The sequence below is a fragment of the Bos taurus genome, chromosome 21 (assembly GCF_002263795.3).
Source record: "Bos taurus isolate L1 Dominette 01449 registration number 42190680 breed Hereford chromosome 21, ARS-UCD2.0, whole genome shotgun sequence".
Lineage (NCBI taxonomy): Eukaryota > Metazoa > Chordata > Mammalia > Artiodactyla > Bovidae > Bos > Bos taurus.
In genome coordinates, this window is record NC_037348.1 from 36054696 (window position 1) to 36073686 (window position 18991).

The following is an 18991-nucleotide window of genomic DNA, read 5'->3' on the forward strand; positions in this document are numbered from 1 at the left end:
ACTCTGTCCCCCCAAATCTACTTCAAATATATTTCCTAAGCTTCCTCTGAATAGGAGGGCTTCCGTTGTGGCTTAAATGGTAAAGAATCTGCCTGCAATGCAGGAGACCTGCGTTTGATCCCTGGGTTGGGGAGATCCCCTGGAGAAGGGAAAGGCTACCCACTCCAGTATTCTGGCCTCGAGAAATTGGAGAATACTTCAGATATATTTCCTAACCTTCCTCTGAATAGGAAGGGCTCACTGCATTGAGATATACATGGAGGAGGCTTTATCTACTTAATATGTGTCTCTGTCAGTGTGGGCTGCCTTAACAAAGTGCCATAGACTGGTGGCTTAATACCAACAGAATTTTATTTTTCCCAGTGCTAGAGGCTGAAAGTCTGATATTAGAGTGCCAGTATGAATGGGCTCTGATGAAAGCCTTCTTCTGATGTGCATACTTCTCACTGCATCCTCCCAGGGTGGAAAGAGGCTAGAGAGCTGTCCAGAGTCTCTTTTATAAGAGTGTTAATCCCATTGGTGAGGGTTCCAACCCCCATGATCACATCACCTCCCAAAGGTCCCACCTCCTAATATCATCCCATCGGAGGTTAGCATTTTAACATATGAATTTTGAGATGACAGAAATATGCAATCTATAACAATGTGAGTAGGAGAAGCCTAGACTGTCTAGCATAAGCCGATGAGGAATTTACTCACAGAATACTGGACAGGTAAGAGAACTGAAGAGAGGGAATGAATGGGCTCTGGGAAAGGAGGATCCAAAGTTGCTTCAACGTAGTCAAAAGAAGGGCATTCTTACTGGGGTTTGCAACATGGAGGACTCTGCATCAGCTGTTCTCAAAGCATGTGTTTTGAAACTCCGATACTTCTAAATGCCAAGGAAATCCAGTCTCACTTACCAGGAGTCACGGGTTCTCTCACTGGCTGAGGAGGGCACAGCCGTCAGGGTCATATGGAATGATGAAGGCACAGTTCCCTGGAAGAAAAAAAAAAAAAAAATACTCCTCTTACCAAAAGAAGAAAGTGGGGATTTTGAACAGCAAGAAATGTACATAAAAGAAAAAAGAAATAATGTCATAAAAAAGCAAGTTTAACCACTCAGTCAGATAATTCTGGTTTAAAAAGCTGATCTTCAACTCTCTCATTAGCACTTGCTCCTTTCCCCTATACTGCATTTTTCCTAAAATAGGTAAAGTTGCTCTTATTTATATCCCATTTGATGGAACAGTGGAGAAGAAAGAGTCTGAGAAAGAATAGGAATGCTCTAGCAGGTACACACCGGCTCCAGATACCATGTAAAACCATACCAACTAGACAGATCCATACGCATTAGACACGTTTATCTAGACATGGCTCCATACCCACTGAAAGACCCTAAAACCACATGGCTATTCTTCTCTTATACCTTTGAGTATCTTCTGACTCTTACCTTAAGAGGTAGAGTCTTGCTATTTGATTTTAGATCATTCTGTTACCAGGATGTCTATTTAACTGCAATCTATTGGCACTACTCTTTGTTAAAAGTCCCCCGAAGTGTGGTTATGTTGTGACCCTCAGCATCTACAGTTTCAAGATTAGTTTCTCAGGACATCACTTTGGACAATAAATGTTTTTTCTACTCTCCAGCAACCTCCAACCCCACATGCCAAGTCTGACTCATAAAAAAAGGACCTACAACCTGAAGAAATGGTTCTTGAGAAAATACATTTTCACCTAGGGAAAAATATATATCTCAGTTCCACTAGTCTCCAGGCTCTTTATTTATCTCTGTATCCTTGGAGCACCTAATGTGTGCTTAGCGTGATCATTAAACAAATAGCTGAAGAATCGAGTTAGCATATGAATAAACATTTACACGTGGCTGGCTATCAACCAACTTTCATCCAGAAATGTTTAGAGAACAAATCTTAGAGATTATCTCATGTAACTCTATCACTTATTATAAGCTTGGACAGAGAGGCCTGGGAAAGGAAAATGACCATAGTAGGAGAGGAAATTAGAGTGAAATATTCTGATTTTAAGTTCAATACCTTTGCCATTATAATATCCAGGTAATTCATAACATGTTCTCAAAGTGTGGCATCTCCCAGGTATACCTGTTTTTTGTTTTAATAGATACCTCTGTAGACTAAAAACCAGGTTATATTTAAACGAAGAGTGTTAGAATAATAAAGAAGCAGCCTTTGAGACTGAGGTTTGGGACAGAGACTGCCTAATTTTAGTCTTAGCCCTATACATGGTCAGTATGAGATGCTCCATTCGTATAGAAGGGACGAGCACCGCCCTGCCTTCTCAATCTACCCATAATCTTCACTGTTCAGCCCCCAGACTAGGAAGAGCTGACTCAGGGGGATATTTCCTTGGGATGCCATGATAACCAGAACCTCTATCTATTGGCACGCTTAAGTGATCTTTGACGGAAGGGGGTTGCATTTCTGCAGTCTTTGTCTTATATTTTTGCCCCATTCAAAGCAGAGGGCTGCTGCCGGTGCCTCCGTTGTGAGAGGGAATGCATGGTGACAAGAGAGCCACTCCAGCAACCAGCTCTGATCTGCCATTGATCACCTTCACAGTTGGGTGGTATCTTAAGCTCAGGACCTACCCCCCCCCACAATTAAAGTGTCTCTTCTGGCCCCATCACATTTAATCTGCTAAACACCCTTCAATTTAGGTTATATGCTAATGACCCACAATTATCTATTTCAGAACTAGACCTCATTTTTTAGTTCTAGACCCATTTATAATATATCCTAATAAACTTCTCATAGACATCCTAAGTTTGATCTACCTAAAATGAAATTCATGATAAAATCTACTTTTTATATCCTGTTTCCAAGTCAGAAATCTGAGTTTCATCCTAAAATCCTCCTTTTACTTATCAATCACATCCAATTTATTGATAAGTCTTATTGACTCATTGGAAAAGACCCTGATGCTGGGAAAGATTGAAGGTAGGAGCAGAAGGGGATGACAGAGGATGAGATGGCTGGATGGCATCACTGACTCAATGGACATAAGTTTAAGTAGTCTCCGGGAGTTGGTGATGGACAGGGAAGTCTGGTGTGCTGTGGTCCATGGGGTCGCAAAGAGTTGGACAGGACTGAGCGACTGAACTGAACTGAACTGATTGATTCCAGTGGTTTGAGGAACTGGTTTCAATTCCTGGTCTCTCTTGTCTAACTGTAGAGTGGTTTTCTCAGAGTGTGGATATTGGCATGATTAATACATAAAGCTATTCTGAAAAGAGATCTGGTGAAAAGTAACTCTAGCTCTGAAAAATTTCTTGGGCCAGTTAATCACCTACCCAAATGGGTTTCAACCTATCTTCCTTTCAACCTATTCAAAATGGGTTACCTAAATAATTTTTTTCACTTTGAACAAATTTGTATGAATAATATGGAAGAAAAAATGTTATCAAATATTCAAAGCAGAAAACAAACAAACAAACTTTTCCTCCTCTGATCCTTTTGGGTTAATCATGTTGCACGGGTTTGATACCACTGAATCTACTCTAACACAAACAGGCAAAAATGAGAGTCAACTGCCTGATCTAAGAGGAAGGGTTATTTTGAATCTTAAGCCAAACTCTGTGTCTTCACCAAACACCAGGGGGTAGACGTCAAATCTATTTAATTTTTTTGTTTGTTTGTTTACAGAAACCACAATGATATGGGTAAATTACATTAAAAACTCATTTTGGTGATTATACCTAGCTTCATATAAAAGTACAAGAGCCACACCAAAAAATCAAGTGATAAAACACCCAGGTTACTACTGGCATTATAATATCCATCATTTTTATATAGGCTCTAAACTAAGAAAAATGAAAAGTCAAATTACATTTGCCTATACTGCTCATGAAGGGCTCTGGTAATGCATCTGTAAAGCAGAGACCTGTGACCTAATCTGCCAATACAGAGAAAATGACATGGATATGAATCTCCACTCTTAATAGTCAAGGAGCTGCCTGGATATACTTTATTCTCATATTCACCTTTGAAAATTGGGGTCTGGTTTAAAAAAAAAAAGACACAGTCCCCAAAGACTTCTCATCACACCTACAATTTAGAAAATATTTTCAAGGCAATTTTCAGTACAACCTTCTGATACAAGAAACAATTCCAGACCCATTCCCAGCCCATGAAAGGGAAGTATGTCACCACTATTTGAGCCTGGACTGGGAGGATCATTTTAAATCTAATCCATTCTTTGTCACTGCAATAGTTGTCTGAAGCTCTTTCTCCTCATCTGCTAAACAAGATCATCTTCACCCACTTAAGACTTCTTGATGAAGTGTGATGGCTTTTAAGGAAATTTAAATATAGCAAATATGTTTTTAAGAATACTCTGAGTATGATTTTGTGCTTTCTACCTAAAAATGTAAAATGACATTTAATTTTAGATTTGTGTTTCCTCCAAAAAGCATTCCTTTCCCAAAATAATGTTTGCTGGCTTGAATGGTAAGGTTATGGATGATTTTGGTCTCTCTACGTTATAAACTCTGTAATACTGAGTCAACTTAAGAATTAAAATAAATTTTAAAAATGAAAAGGCTTCCCTGGTGGCTCAGATGGTAAAGAATCTGCCTGCAATGTAGGAGACCCAGGTTCGATCCCCTGGGTTGGGAAGATCCACTGAAGAAAGGAATGGCCATCCATTCCAGTACTCTTGCCTGGAAAATTACATGGACAGAGGAGCCTGGCAGGCTACAGTCCATGGGGTTGCAAAGAGTCAGATATGACTGAGCAGAGTATGTATTGAACACATATATGTTGGACATATTTTCTAAATCATGCCCCGTATAATAAAGTTGTAACAAATAATGAGTAAAAGAGAGGGAAAACCAGTAAAGAGATGGTAAGTATAGAATGGGGTAAGCATACGAATTATATGGAGAGAGGGACAGGCTGTCCTAGAAGAAAGAAAAAGCTAAACATTGCAAAATTCAGATGAAGGATAGTTCTTTCATTTAGCATTTGCTACAATTCTATCTTGCACAGCATTGTGAGTAAAAGAGTTAATTTAATTTCTCTCATGATAGGAAATATTTTCCTCCCAGGAAGAGTTAACCTCAGTTCTCATAAGGACACAATTCCAAAGAACAAATCTCAAGGAAATGTTCTCAACAATGGACGTCCCTTCCTCAAATAAACACAGCTATTTAGTGTCTATAGTTTTTCAGTTTTTGCTCATCTTTTTCTAACCCTCTCACATAAAAGGCACTGCAGGATGGGCCCAGAATCTGACTTTCAGCTCTATCTGTGTTCCCATCTACCTTTCTGTAAGTAAGCTTCAAAGAGAGGTCTAATTTAAGACGTACGGTGTGTTCAAACCTGTAGTTTCAGATAAGGATTCTCCCTCTTACATAATGCATTTTAAAATGAGAGCAAAAAGCCCATGTCAGTGTTGGATTTTCACTGCTTGGCTCTCAGTATTCTTGAGGGCTTAAACTGAAGGAGATCAGGGTTTGTGAGCCACAGTAATTAGTGCTGGTGGCAGTAAGACTCGTAGAACTGTTGATGAAAAGAAACCATAATTTCTGTTAAACTCCTTAGGGTCTTTTTTCTGAAAGGGAGCCTTGCTATATTTCTTTTTAAAGCTTGGATCAAATAACTTAAGCAGACGCTATGACAATACTATTTGAAGGAAAGAAACCTATGGTATGACTCACTCACCCACCAAAAGAGACTCACTCTATACACCTACTTTTTCCTTGGCTTTACTTTCTGAGTCCTCTGAGTCAAAGCCTTTGAAAATCAGTCTGCATGTCAAATCCCCATGAAAATCTACTTGCACACATCTTTACTGTTCATCCTTATCCATTTCACCTTTTTCAGTGTAAGCTGAAACAATTTAGTGATTCATTAATAAGGTCCACATTTACCAGAAATCTCATTTTTCTCTCCAAGTTACCACTGCTTTAGTGCCCATCACCTCATTTGCTGAAGACTGAGAGAAAATTCCTTTATCCTCAGAATTTTACAAATCCTCCAGTTCACCTCAACTCTCCTCTCTGAGAGCCTCGGTTACTGAAGAGACAAACTTGCATATCAAGGTCAGAAAACTGTCCTTAGCAGCTTCTACTCTAGTATATAAAATCACCTGATTTCATTTGCCCTTGAGAGTACTGGGAAATTTTTTAATTGAGTAGAGGGTACTCTTAAAGAATTAAATTTGGTGCTCATATTATATCCAAATACCACTGCAAATAACAGATATACTGCCTGCCACAGAGTAGGTTTGCTGAATGAGTCCTTGTAAAGATTGTAGAGCTACTGTCTGAGATTATCTGGTTGTGCAATATTTTATTCAAAAAAATTTTACTGAACATTTGCATGGCAGGCATAGATGCAATGTGCACTGTGACCTCGAATCCATCATCCTGCCTCCAAACTGAAAAGTAGCTTCGTCATTTTTAGATAGATGAAAATTTGTATTTCAGACATACTTCATCTTGCAAAGTATGTCTGATTCTAAAAAAAAAAAAGTATGAAAATATCCCTTTATTTTGTAATTCTAGAGACATCTTAAATCAGAAAGAAACCAAATGCTTAAAAATTATCCTAAAATAAGGTAATTCAACAATCCCACTTACATATGAGGAGACCGAGGACTAGACTAAACTTATCTAAGGTAAAGAGGGCAGTTATAAATACCTTTTCTTGGGAGGTAAGGTGAAAAGGAAAGTTACAAATAATAACTCATCCTTTCCTCTCAATATTAGGCTGTCTCTGTGAACCCTTTCTTCTTATTAATAGTTTTCTAGTTAATCAAATAATTCCCCATATTTGTCATATATTATTTTAGGAATGTTAGTGTAACTGCAGGTTCTCATTGATTCTGCTGCCCTAAAATGGGACTATATCTGTCTTTCCATAAACCTCTGGGCATTGTCTCCAAGAAAAAGATTCTGGATTTTAACCATTATTATTATTATTATTAGGTTTTTCTTTATGCACTACTCGATTCTACACACATTTCATTGCGTCTTTCAGCAGAGGTGAAAACTAATAAGAAACCATAATTTATTGAATGAAAGCAGTTCATTTATTTGAGGACAATTAACTAACCCCTCTTTAGCATTCCATTTTTCCAGTTAATTTATCTCAATTACCTTGCTTCTTTATGAGATAACTTGTTGATACATTTTTGACCCAGAGTGAATGCATATTAAATGGGACTAATGTATTAACATTATTTGCCTTTACCAAATATTTCCAAGACATCTCCTTCATGAATATCAACAAAGAAGGAGAGAAACAGGGCATGCACTGGGAGTCTGTTATACAACAGCAACATTTTAGTTATGCCGTCACATTTAACCCTGTATCATAGTGAAAATTGCTTCTGGAAGCTTTAAATTTTGAAACATGAGAACAGTGGGGCCCAGCAAGGTTCAACAGCTGGTCCAATGACACACAGTTAATGAGAGGTGGGGACAAGACACAAGTCCAAGTCTGACGATAACAAAGCCTATTATCTTTCCAACACAGTACTCTGACTCACAGGCAAATGAGAAAACAAATCCCCTCTAGAGATAAGATCTGGTGTCTGGAAAGATTAAATGACATACAGCAAAGGGACACTTTGAGTCATGGAGAGCCAGGTGCCATTCCTGTGTTCTGGACTGAGGTCTGCCTTGAATGTGTCCTTAAAGCCCAATCCTCCGTAGGGAACCGTGTTTTCCATCTGTGTGTTGCAAGCTTCCCACTCAGGAAAGGTTCCAGATTGACATCTGGCAATTTAAAGTTCCCCTAGAGTTATATAGGATGAGAATCTGGCTTATATTTTCTTTTCCCAACATAGCAGCTCATCATGACTCGGCTGTCACGGGCTGTTACAGTGGTTGGCAGGCTTGGTGTGTGCAGGAAGTCGGGGTGACAGAGCCAGGATGCCTCAGTGGTTAAGGATGAGAACAGAGGTCCCGAGCACTGCCACTGACTCCAACTCCTGCTTTAGGCAGTCACTTAACCTCTCTCTGCCCAGTCTTCCCATATAGAATGGAAACAGGAACACTGATAAAAATCCTCAGAGAAGCTATGAGGCAGAACCCCTCCACAATTAACACACAGAGAGAACAATGGAAAAGTTTAAAACCATTTCAGTGTGAGATCATTCGGTATAAATGTCATTAAAATGATTACTGTTTGGCAATTCTGGTCCAGCAAGTCTTCAATATAGCATTGGCTGCTGTGTGTAGCCAGCCTTTTAGGAACTGCTGAGGCAAGAACTGCTTTGTGGAGATTTTGAAGGACAATAATAGAAAAATCAAATTTTTAAGAAGTGCATTAGATCCTCTATTCTCCAGCTTTCCAAAGGCTTCTTGATGCCATTTTCTACATCTTCTTCAAGTTTTGCGTGATCCCTAGTCCCTGCATTAGAGTTTGCATCAAAGAAACTATCAGCTGAGAGTCACTAGTTCAATGAATCAACAGTTCAAGGCCAAGAGAAACCACAATGAAAGGTCCTTGGGACTTGAACTGTTGGATAGAATGCCTAATGGCTCTGACTTTCCTTGTATTATGTGGAAATAATTCCTAAGTGCCAAATTGTTAAGAGGTTTCATATTTCCATTTTCCAGTTTCTTTGGGCTCTCTAAACATGCAGTCAGTTGCACAGGTGTATAGCTTGGGCAAACACCCACTAAAGCTTTACTGGACCCTCAAGCTCCTAAGAAAGTGACCATCCACACCTGTTCATGCCTGGGTGGCGTCCTCCTTCACTGCTTTGCTTCTCCCATCTATGTGAGAAATGAGACTTGCTCTCCATAAGATGTGCTTCATATGCTATGACTGCACTTTGGACCCTCTATTTTTTTTTTTAAGTCAAGGTAATGAAAGAAAGAAAAAGTGAAGGCTTTTTAATAAATGCTGCTGTGGCCCAAAAATGTGTTATGCAGTACTGTGCTACTGAGCAGGGTTGGGGTTGCAGGCCACTTGCATAGGTATCACCTGGAAGTTGTATTCAGTCCCACCGAGAGCTTCAGAATCGGAATCCTTGGTCTAACAATATCTCCAGGTCATTCGTATGTACATTAAGAGTGAGAAGCACTGGTCTAGAATCTGTGTTTTAGGATAAGTAGGAAAGGTTAAGATTACAATTAAAAACCAACTACTTTTGAAATTAGCAGTTAGTATCGAGCCCCATCATTGCTACTGAGCATGTGTGCATGCGTGCTCAGTCGTGTCCAACGCTTTGCAACCACATGGACGGCAGCCTGCCAGTTTCCATTATCCATCAGATTCTCCAGGCAAGAATACTAGAGTGAATTACCATTTCCTTCTCTACGGGATCTTCCCAACGCAGGAATCAAACCCTTGTCTCCTGAATCTCCTGCATTGGCAGGCGGATTCTTTACCACTGAGCTACCTGGGAAGCCCCATTACTCCTGGAGCTTTGTCTCATATATAAAAATTGTTCACTCTTGTTGTCTGAGACATTGTGAAGAGCTTGAAAACTAATAAGGCATAAAGACCATCTTCCCACCTGTGCAGTTTTGACGACCCCCCCCCCCCTCTACTCTTCCTATTTCTGCTTTGATACTTGAGGATTTCTCCATATACACCTGATGCTACTCTCCCCTCTTTTCTAGGTAAATAAGAGGCCAGAGTGTCTTCCTAACTTCCAATCCTCTCTTCTGTCTCACCTGCATCAAACTGACAACTCTCTGAAGAGCTCAGACTAGTTTTCTTTATAAATAACCCTGAGTCCTTTAGATTTGTCATAAGAGGAGGGAGAAAGAAGCAGTGGAACTCTCTAACTAGCTTACTTTGGCTCCTGGATGCCAAGGCAGATGTTACAAATGACACAACATCTCTGCTCAGGGCCTCAGTGTGGAAATTACTCAGCAGAGCAGACACGGGCCTTTCTGTTTTACTGCCAGTTATGAGCTTGTGAATAGCACACCACACTGCCCTGATTAGTGGGTGCTTCCCCTCCCTCCTCATAATCACAGGGACTGGAGCAGAATGATAAGAAGAGCCTCCAGGATAGAGTTGGTGTGGGGCTGCCCTCTCTCTTCTCCTCTTTCATTGTGCTTTTCTTAATACAGACAACCCTTTGAAGTGTGATTTTTTTTTCCTTTTTTCTTCTGATTTTGACCAACTCACCTGAGCCATCAGAAGCTCCATATTTCCAATGTAGTTCCCTCATCACTGTCCTGACTGAGGCTTGAAAGCACCCGAGGGAGAGCTTCGATGCTAGTGCACAGCTGTTGGGTTGTACCATTCCCTGCTGCCTACCAGGGAATGGTGGTTCTCCTATTGTACTGCAATGAATAATCACCTTAATTTTTATTAGAGGCTTATCTGCAGACCTTGCCTAACTTTTCTGAAAAGCCTGAGGGAATTTGCCAGTTGATTTAGGAGTCCTGTTAGTATAGCTGAGGGATTTCTTCTGGGAAGCTCATCCAAGATTTCAACTCTGTCCTTTTCTTTTTTTGAGTATGCAGGCAAGGGCGGATGAGTGAGCAAGAGAGGATGTCTGGGCTGGAGCTCACAGTGCTCAGGTGTGTATGACTCATTTTCTTTGGATCCCGGTGGTATAGAGCTCTGACGCTAACCTTCCTTGACTTACTGAAGGGCACAGGAGAAAAACAAGTGGCAAGTGGCTGCATTAAGGTTCTGAGAAGAGGGCACAGATGCTGTCTGGCAATGGACAATTTACCCTGTCTGTGTGATTAGGTACAGAGTTAACCTGTTAAGCAGTGTCGGACTATTTCTTTTACGATAATGAGCATCCATCTAATCTTAAACATACACAGCTCAGAAATGTGACCTTTCAATATGTAATTCTAAAAGAGAAAATAGCTCTTGAGTCCTTTACAATGATGAAGACTTACTTTAAACCAAAGAAGAAAACTGCTTTCATCTTGAACTGCTAACTGTGATCAATTGGTAGTGGTTCTTGGAGTTCTATGTTGGGGAGAATATTGAAGCAACCTCAGGGCTCATGGAAAAGAAAACTAGAGTAAATTACATAGAAGGGAACGGCTTCATTGTACCTCATCCTTTCTCTATACCATTCATACATATTCTAACTCTTAATTCATTACTGTTTGGAAGAAAAAGAAAATCTCCAACTGCTGAGAGATAGCTAGCTCTGATCAGCTCATAGGTGTTTTATTATTTCAAGATACAGGGTTACTGGGGGGAAAAAAAAAAAAAGATACAGGGTCTACTGGATAGACCAAAGCAGCTTGCCTGGATAAATGTTACCAGCCTGTTCTAACTATACTGTACTGTTTGAACAAAACTATGCAGTTTTCTTTTTTTGTTCTGTTCTCATATTTCTCTGGATTTGGTGTTAGAAGTCTCAGGCTAAAACTGCATGACTGTGGGCTAGTCCCTCAACGTCTCTAAGCTTCAATTTCTTCTTTTGAAGGCAGATGGAAAGTACAGATATGTCAATAAAGTCACAGTAGAAGTCACTAGACATGAATTGTCTCAAAAGACTTATGAGATGGGAAAGGAGAAAAACAGAATGGACTTAGCTTGAGCATAACATAGATACTGAGTAAATGGCAGTTTTATTTGAATCCTACTAGTCTCCTTATGAAATGGAAACATCAAAATATATGGAAAAGCAAACGATTTTAGTTGCAGAATGGGTGTTAAATATTTGGAAAGAATATGGGCATTTATGTGTGGACTAGGTCCCTCTAATGAGGGGAACAGATGCACATAAATGGTTTATTCTCTAATATTTGTGAATAAATATGTGACTCTCTGGAGTCACATAGAGTTTCTTATATGGTATATCTTTTCTTTTAATGTCTAGAGGCAAAGGCTCTCTTCTAGTTTATACTGAATAGACACATAAATGTACCTATATTTTTTTTACATATCTGAGTCAGTAGGCAGTGACTGTTGATAAAGTTCATTGTAAAAGATCATCTGTAAAGAAAACTAAGAAAGCTAAAGCAATGGATTTGGTTAAGTTTCTTCAACCAAAGTGAGATAAAATGAAAATGATGAAAGTAAGGAAACAGATGTTTATAGAACAGGTATTTTCTCCATTAATAACTAAAACCTAAGTACTGTCAAGACAGGCTGATAGTGTTTATCCAGGCAAGCATAACCTTGATAGATAACTTTCCATCCACTGTTCCTGCTGGTGGACCATCTCAGATGTCCTGGGCTTCAGTTCCTAGGTGATGCCTCTTCCCATTGCACACATCTCTCACTTCCAGAAAAAGGTCTGAAGGACAATTCTTACTTTGACACTTACCAACTTTGTGATCCTGGGTGAGTGTCTTAACTTCTTTCTACCTCATATCCCTCACTTGTGAAATGGAGATAATAATAAGTATTATCACTCTCATTTTCTGGTGAGGCTTGAAAGAAATATATTTGAAACTCAAAAACTTTGCGGCACAAAAATGTTAGCTTCTCTCTTCATGTTCAGTTCAGTTGCTCAGTCGTGTCCGATTATTTGAGACCCATGGATGCAGCATGCCAGGCTTCCCTGTCCATCACCAACTGCCAAAGCTTGCTCAAACTCATGTCCATGTCCATTGAGTCAGTGATGCCATCCAACCATCTCATCCTCTGTCATTCCCTTGTCCTCCTGCCTTCAATCTTTCCCTGCGTCAGGGTCTTTTTCAACGAGTCTTCATGGTAATAATAGCATTAACTTCAACCTGAAAACCTCAATACATGAACACTGGATGGGGTTCATCAGAGGTTCTCAGGGTACAGTCTGCAGACCCCTAGATTTCCGATGCCCTTTCAGGTCTGTGAGGTCAAAATTTTTTCAAAGTAATACTAAGGTGTTATTTGCCTTTTTCACTTTATTGGTTTTGCACAGATAATACAAAGGCAGTGATGGGGAACTTCTGCTTTTTCCACATCACCGCTCATTCTAACACCACCAAAAAAGCTGAACAGACTGAAATATCAACTCTTCTTGGATCTCGAAGACAGGTCAGGACACAAGCTCCAAGACTGGAGAGACAGGCGAATACAAGGAGTCACAGAGCAGAGACTCAGAGCAGAAAATGCAGTGGAAAGCAGTGCTAGAGTAGCAAAACCTGGACTGTAATTGATGAACTGCTGGAGGCTGAGTGTGAACAAGTTCTGAGAGCTAAAACTCCAGGAGGACCAAGTCACAGGGGCAACTTCACAGTTTTGTAAGTTCTACCTTAACCAGGTTGCCACAGTAAATAAAAATCTTTTTATAATTCTTACAGGGTAGGGGTGGGGAAAAGGAATGATTTTGAAATAGAACACTCTTTGCTTAACAAGGCCTCAAGAGAAACTAGTTAACCAGGACCCAATCTGATGGGGTTAGGTCATGAGAGCATGACTGATCTAGGGAAACTGATCATGAGAAACTGATCATGAGAAACACTTGCGAAATTCACAGTCCACAGGCATAGTGTCACCAAAAGCAGTGGTGGGAAAAACTGCTATAATTTACGACGGATCAACATAGCACTGCCAAAATATACTAGTAGTTATTACATTCTTTACCAACATATCCTCTAAGTTAGAAAAGTTTGTAAAAGTTAGTAATTTCATTAAATCTCAATCTATGAATACACATCTGATGAATATTTCTATCATGAAATGAGAAATAGGAATAAAGCATATTTACTGTACACGAAAGTAAAATGGCTGTCTCAAGAAAAAGTACCAGTTTTTGAGTTGCAAACTGAACTAGCTACCATTTTCATGAAAAATTTATTTTTAAAACACTTGAAAGAATGACTGACAGATTTATGTATTTGCCATTCATTTTTTCTAAAATTAAGTGAGTTTGTTTCTTCAAGGAAAATAACTTTCAGCATTTGTTGCAAGCTATAACGTTCAAGCTTTCACATAATAATTAGAACTATGGGAAAAGTTTATCCATTATTACAAACTTGGAAGTTTCTCTGTATGTTAAGACTTTTCTCCTAAGAACAGTGGTGAAATTAATAAATGTGGTATGACTCTTTGCTGTCGCATGATAAAAATATATCAATTTTAGAAGGTTTGTATAACTAAAAAGTAAGATTTCACAAATTAATGCCTGCCATTACAACAATATGCATGGGTAAAGATACATACAAAGTGTAAGGCAAGCTAATGTATTACCTTAGATGTGCAGATGACACCACCCTTATGGCAGAAAGTGAAGAAGAACAAAAGAGCCTCTTGATGAAAGTGAAAGTGGAGAGTGAAAAAGTTGGCTTAAAACTCAACATTCAGAAAATGAAGATCATGGAATCCGGTTCCATCACTTCACGGCAAATAGATGGGGAAACAGTGGAAACAGTGGCTGACTTTATTTTTGGGGGCTCCAAAATCACTGCGGATGGTGATTACAGTCATGAAATTAAAAGATGCATACTCTTTGGAAGGAAAGTTATGACCAACCTAGACAGCATATTCAAAAGCAGAGACATTACTTTGTCAACAAAGGTCCGTCTAGTCAAGGCTATGGTTTTTCCAGTGATCATGATGGATGTGAGAGTCCCTTGGGTTGCAAGGAGATCCAACCAATCCATCCTAAAGGAGATCAGTCCTGGGTGTTCACTGGAAGGACTGATGCTAAAGCTGAAACTCCAATACTCTGGCCACCTGATGCGAACAGCTGACTCATGTGAAAAGACCCTGATGCTGGGAAAGACTGAGGGCAGGAGGAGAAGGGGACGACAGAGGATGAGATGGTTGGATGGCATCACCAACTCAATGGACATGGGTTTGGGTAAACTCTGGGAGTTGGTGATAGACAGGGAGGCCTGGTGTGCTGCGGTTCATGGGGTCACAAAGAGTCGGACACGACTTAGCAACTGAACTGAACTGAACTGAATGTATTCTAAGCTAAGGAGAACACACAAAATTTGACATGGTTTCAGATTTCTCACTGCAGCTAAACTTTTAGAAATGACCACTTTCTGAGTTTCAGTGTAACACCAAAGAGCAATATGTACAAATACTTGAAAATGTTATTAAAATATCCTTCTTTTTTCCCATTAAATATTTGTTTGAGGCCAATCTTCTTGATGTATTTCAATAGAAACAATATATTTCATTAAATTCAATATAGAAATATACGTGAAAAATCAGAAGTCTTCTATTAAGATAGACATTTGTTGTTGTTTCGTCTATAAGTCATGTGTGACTCTTCTGCAACCCCATAGACTATACTCTGCCGGGCTCCTCTGTCCATGTGATTTCCCAGGCAAGAATACTGGAGTGGGTTGCCATTTCCTCCTCCAGGGGATCTTCCCAACCTAGGTATTGAACCCATGTCTCCTGCAGCTCCTGCATTGGCAGGCGGTTTCTTTACTATCGAGCCACCAGGGAAGGCAGACATTAGGATGTGCAAAAATGCAAAACAAGGTTCATCTTCCCCCTAAGTTTTTTTGTTTAAAAAACAGCTTTTTCAAATTAATGTTGACTATAACCTGTAATGATTTATTGCTGTTATTTTAAATAAAATTTTCTAAGTATTTATAATTCAGTAAATGCTGCTACTGCTGCTAAGTCGCTTCAGTCGTGTCCAACTCTGTGCGACCCCATAGACGGCAGCCCACCAGGCTCCCCCGTCCCTGGGATTCTCCAGGTAAGAACACTGGAGTGGGTTGCCATTTCCTTCTCCAATGCATGAAAGTGAAAAGTGAAAGTGAAGTCACTCAGTCGTGTCCAACTCTTCGAAACCCCATGGACTGCAGCCCACCAGGCTCCTCCATCCATGGGATTTTCTAGGCAAGAGTACTGGAGTGGGGTGCCATTGCCTTCTCCGATTCAGTAAATAGTGATATATATAACTCTCATGGACAAGAGTTCTTTGGTGTCCTCAATGATTTTTAAAAATAAACAGGGATCCTGAGAGAGATTTGAGGATTTTTGAGCTACACGCTAGGTTAGTGTTTCTCAAATGTCTTCTTCAGCTAACTGCTTCATAAACATCTACATTTCTTTTTAAAAAGTTAATTTCCCCAGTCCAAGGTCAACTGGATCAGAATCACTAGGTGGGGCCTATAAATCTGAATTTCAATTAAGCTCTGCTGGGTGAATCTCTTGCATAATAAAGTATGAGGATTTATACTATAAACAGGAGTAAGTCCATACTATCCAACATATGTAAATTAATCTAACAGCAATCACAGCTCATTGTGAGTACTCTTCACTCAACATCCCTACTCTGTAACCCCACTTCTTTTCCACAGATAAATGGTTAATGTTATCTCATCATAGTTCAGTTCAGTTCAGTTCAGTCACTCAGTCCTGTGCGACTCTTTGTGACCCCATGAATCACAGCACACCAGGCCTCCCTGTCCATCACCAACTCCCAGAGTTCAAACAAACTCATGTCCATAGAGTTGGTGATGCCATCCAGCCATCTCATCCTCTGTTGTCCTCTTCTTCTCCTGACCCCAATCCTTCCCAGCATCAGAGTCTTTTCCAGTGAGTCAACTCTTCGCATGAGATGGCCAAAGTACTGGAGTTTCAGCTTTAGCATCATTCCTTCCAAAGAACACCCAGGGCTGATCTCCTTCAGAATGGACTGGTTGGATCTCCTTGCAGTCCAAGGGACTCTCAAGAGTCTTCTCCAACACCACAGTTCAAAAGCATCAATTCTTCGGCACTCAACTTTCCTCATAGTCCAACTCTCACATCCATACATGACCACTGAAAAAACCATAGCCTTGACTAGATGGACCTTTGTTGGCAAAGTAATGTCTCTGCTTTTCAATATGCTATCTAGGTTGGTCATAACTTTCCTTCCAAGGAGTAAGCGTCTTTTAATTTCATGGCTGCAGTCACCATCTGCAGTGGTTTTGGAGCCCAGAAAAATAAAGTCTGACACTGTTTTCACTGTTACCCCATCTAATTTCCCATGAAGTGATGGGAACAGATGCCATGATCTTCATTTCCTGAATGTTGAGCTTTAAGCCAACTTTTTCACTCTCCTCTTTCACTTTCATCAAGAAGCTTTTTAGTTCCTCTTCACTTTCTGCCATAAGGGTGCTGTCATCTGCATATTCTATCTCATCATAGATGGAATACAAAAAACTGAGTTTAAAAGAGCTAGATTCTGGTCCTTTCCCCTTCACTCATGTATACTCTAGGTGCACCTGTATATTGGGTCCCTGTGTTCACATATACTTTCAAAAGGAGACGTAATCTTGAATGAAAAGGGGAAGGCCCAGGATAATCTGGCAAAGTTTTAGAATGATGATTTTACTTTGGATATCCTCACCAAATTATTGATACTGCCTTGGGGGGCAAACCCAGCCACTCAGAGTGAGAATATCTGAGGTTTTCTTTTTGATTTTTTTTATTGTGGTAAGATAAAACAAAATTTCCCATTTTAACTTTTTAAAGGATACAGTTCTGTGGCTTTAAGTACATTCACATTGTTGTACCACCACCACCACCATCCGTTACCAGAATATTTTAATCTTCCTGAATTGAAACCCTACACTCATTGAACATTAACTCCCATTACGGCTTCTCCCAGGCCCTGGCAACCATTCTGAATTTCTTTTGTCTACCATTCAATGTGCAGGACAATTGTGGCAGGTGGTAACTGGGATGAATCTACAAGAGAACACCTACATCAAAGTGATAGATATGAGGACCACCCTGCCTTAGTACATACATATTTTGGTTAAGTTCAGTTCAGTCACTCAGTTGTGTCTGACTCTTTGTTACCCTATGGACTGCAGCACCCCAGACTTCCCCGACCATCACCAACTCCCGGAGCTTGCTCAGACTCATGTCCCTCAAGTCAGTGATGCCATCCAATCATCTCATCCTCTATCATCCCCTTCTCTTCTCGCCTTTAGTCTTTCCCAGCATTGGGGTCTTTTCCAATGAGTCAGTTCTTTGCATCAAGGTGGCTGAAGTATTGGCGTTTCAGCTTCAGCATCAGTTCTTCCAATGAATATTCAGGATTGATTTACTTCCGGATGGACTGTTTGGATCTCCTTGCAGTCCAACGGACTCTCAAGAGTCTTCTCCAACACCACACTTCAAAAGCATCAATTCTTTGGTGCTCAGCTTTCTTTATGGTCCAACTCTCACATTCATACATGACTACTGGAAAAACCATAGCTTTGGCTGGATGGACCTTTGTTGGCAAAGTAATATCTCTGCTTTTTAATATGTTGTCTAGGTTGGTCATAGCTTTTCTTCCAAGGAGCAAGTGTGTTTTAATTTCATGGCTGCAGTCACCATATTTACAACTTATTAGAAGTGAAGAAGAGTTTAACAAAAACTCCTGTCACATATGCTAGGCAGACAAACTTGAAGCTCCAGACATTCAACTGTCCAGATGCATTACGGATTTATGTTTTAATGTATCAGTCCATTATATATTTAATTATTTTGTGCCGGGGATAATTATCATGTGTTCTGGAGCAAATTCTATAATCACAGTGTTATAGATGAAATTCAGAACTGACATCAAAGGCTAAATAATTTAATTATCCATCTGAAAATTGGATCCAGCCATGGAGCACTCACTATCCACAGAAACAAAACATTTCTCTTTGGAGTACTAAGATTATTTAAAAAGTTTTTAATGTATTCCACTGGAACTTCCCTGGTAGTCCAGTGGTTAAGACTCCACATGCCCAATGCAGGTGGTCCAGGTTTGATCCCTCATCAGGAAACTAGATGCCACAAGCTACAACCAAGAGTTCAGATGCTGCACTAAAGATCCTACAAGAAACAACTAAAAAGGAAAAAAAAAAAAAAAAAGATCCCACATGCTGCAACTAAGACCAGGCGCAGCCAAATACAGATAAAAACACATAAATATATTTTTTTAAGTTATGTCACACAAAAATCTGGCCACTGTAACTTCAAAACATCAGTCCTAATTTTGTCTCTGAGGAAATAGTGAGGACAACTATCAGTCTTCCCTTGGTCTCCTTTGTCTAGGCTCAGCATCACACCTCTATCAGATACTCTCCATGGAACAGGCTTTAATTCCTCCTGAACTCTCCTCCCATTTCTGGTATCAGTTCAGTTCAGTTCAGTCGCTCAGT

The 18991-nt window shown here is 39.9% G+C and overlaps 1 long non-coding RNA gene across 2 annotated transcripts in view; it reads right to left on the bottom strand.

The window, feature by feature from the left end:
* The window catches only part of LOC132343365 (uncharacterized), a 392620-nt gene that overhangs the window by 42149 nt on the left and 331480 nt on the right, over window positions 1–18991 (bottom strand). For both annotated transcript variants that reach the window (XR_009492170.1, XR_009492169.1), the window contains one exon: window positions 903–979. This is a non-coding gene — a long non-coding RNA (uncharacterized lncRNA). The remainder of the gene's footprint in view (window positions 1–902; window positions 980–18991) is intronic.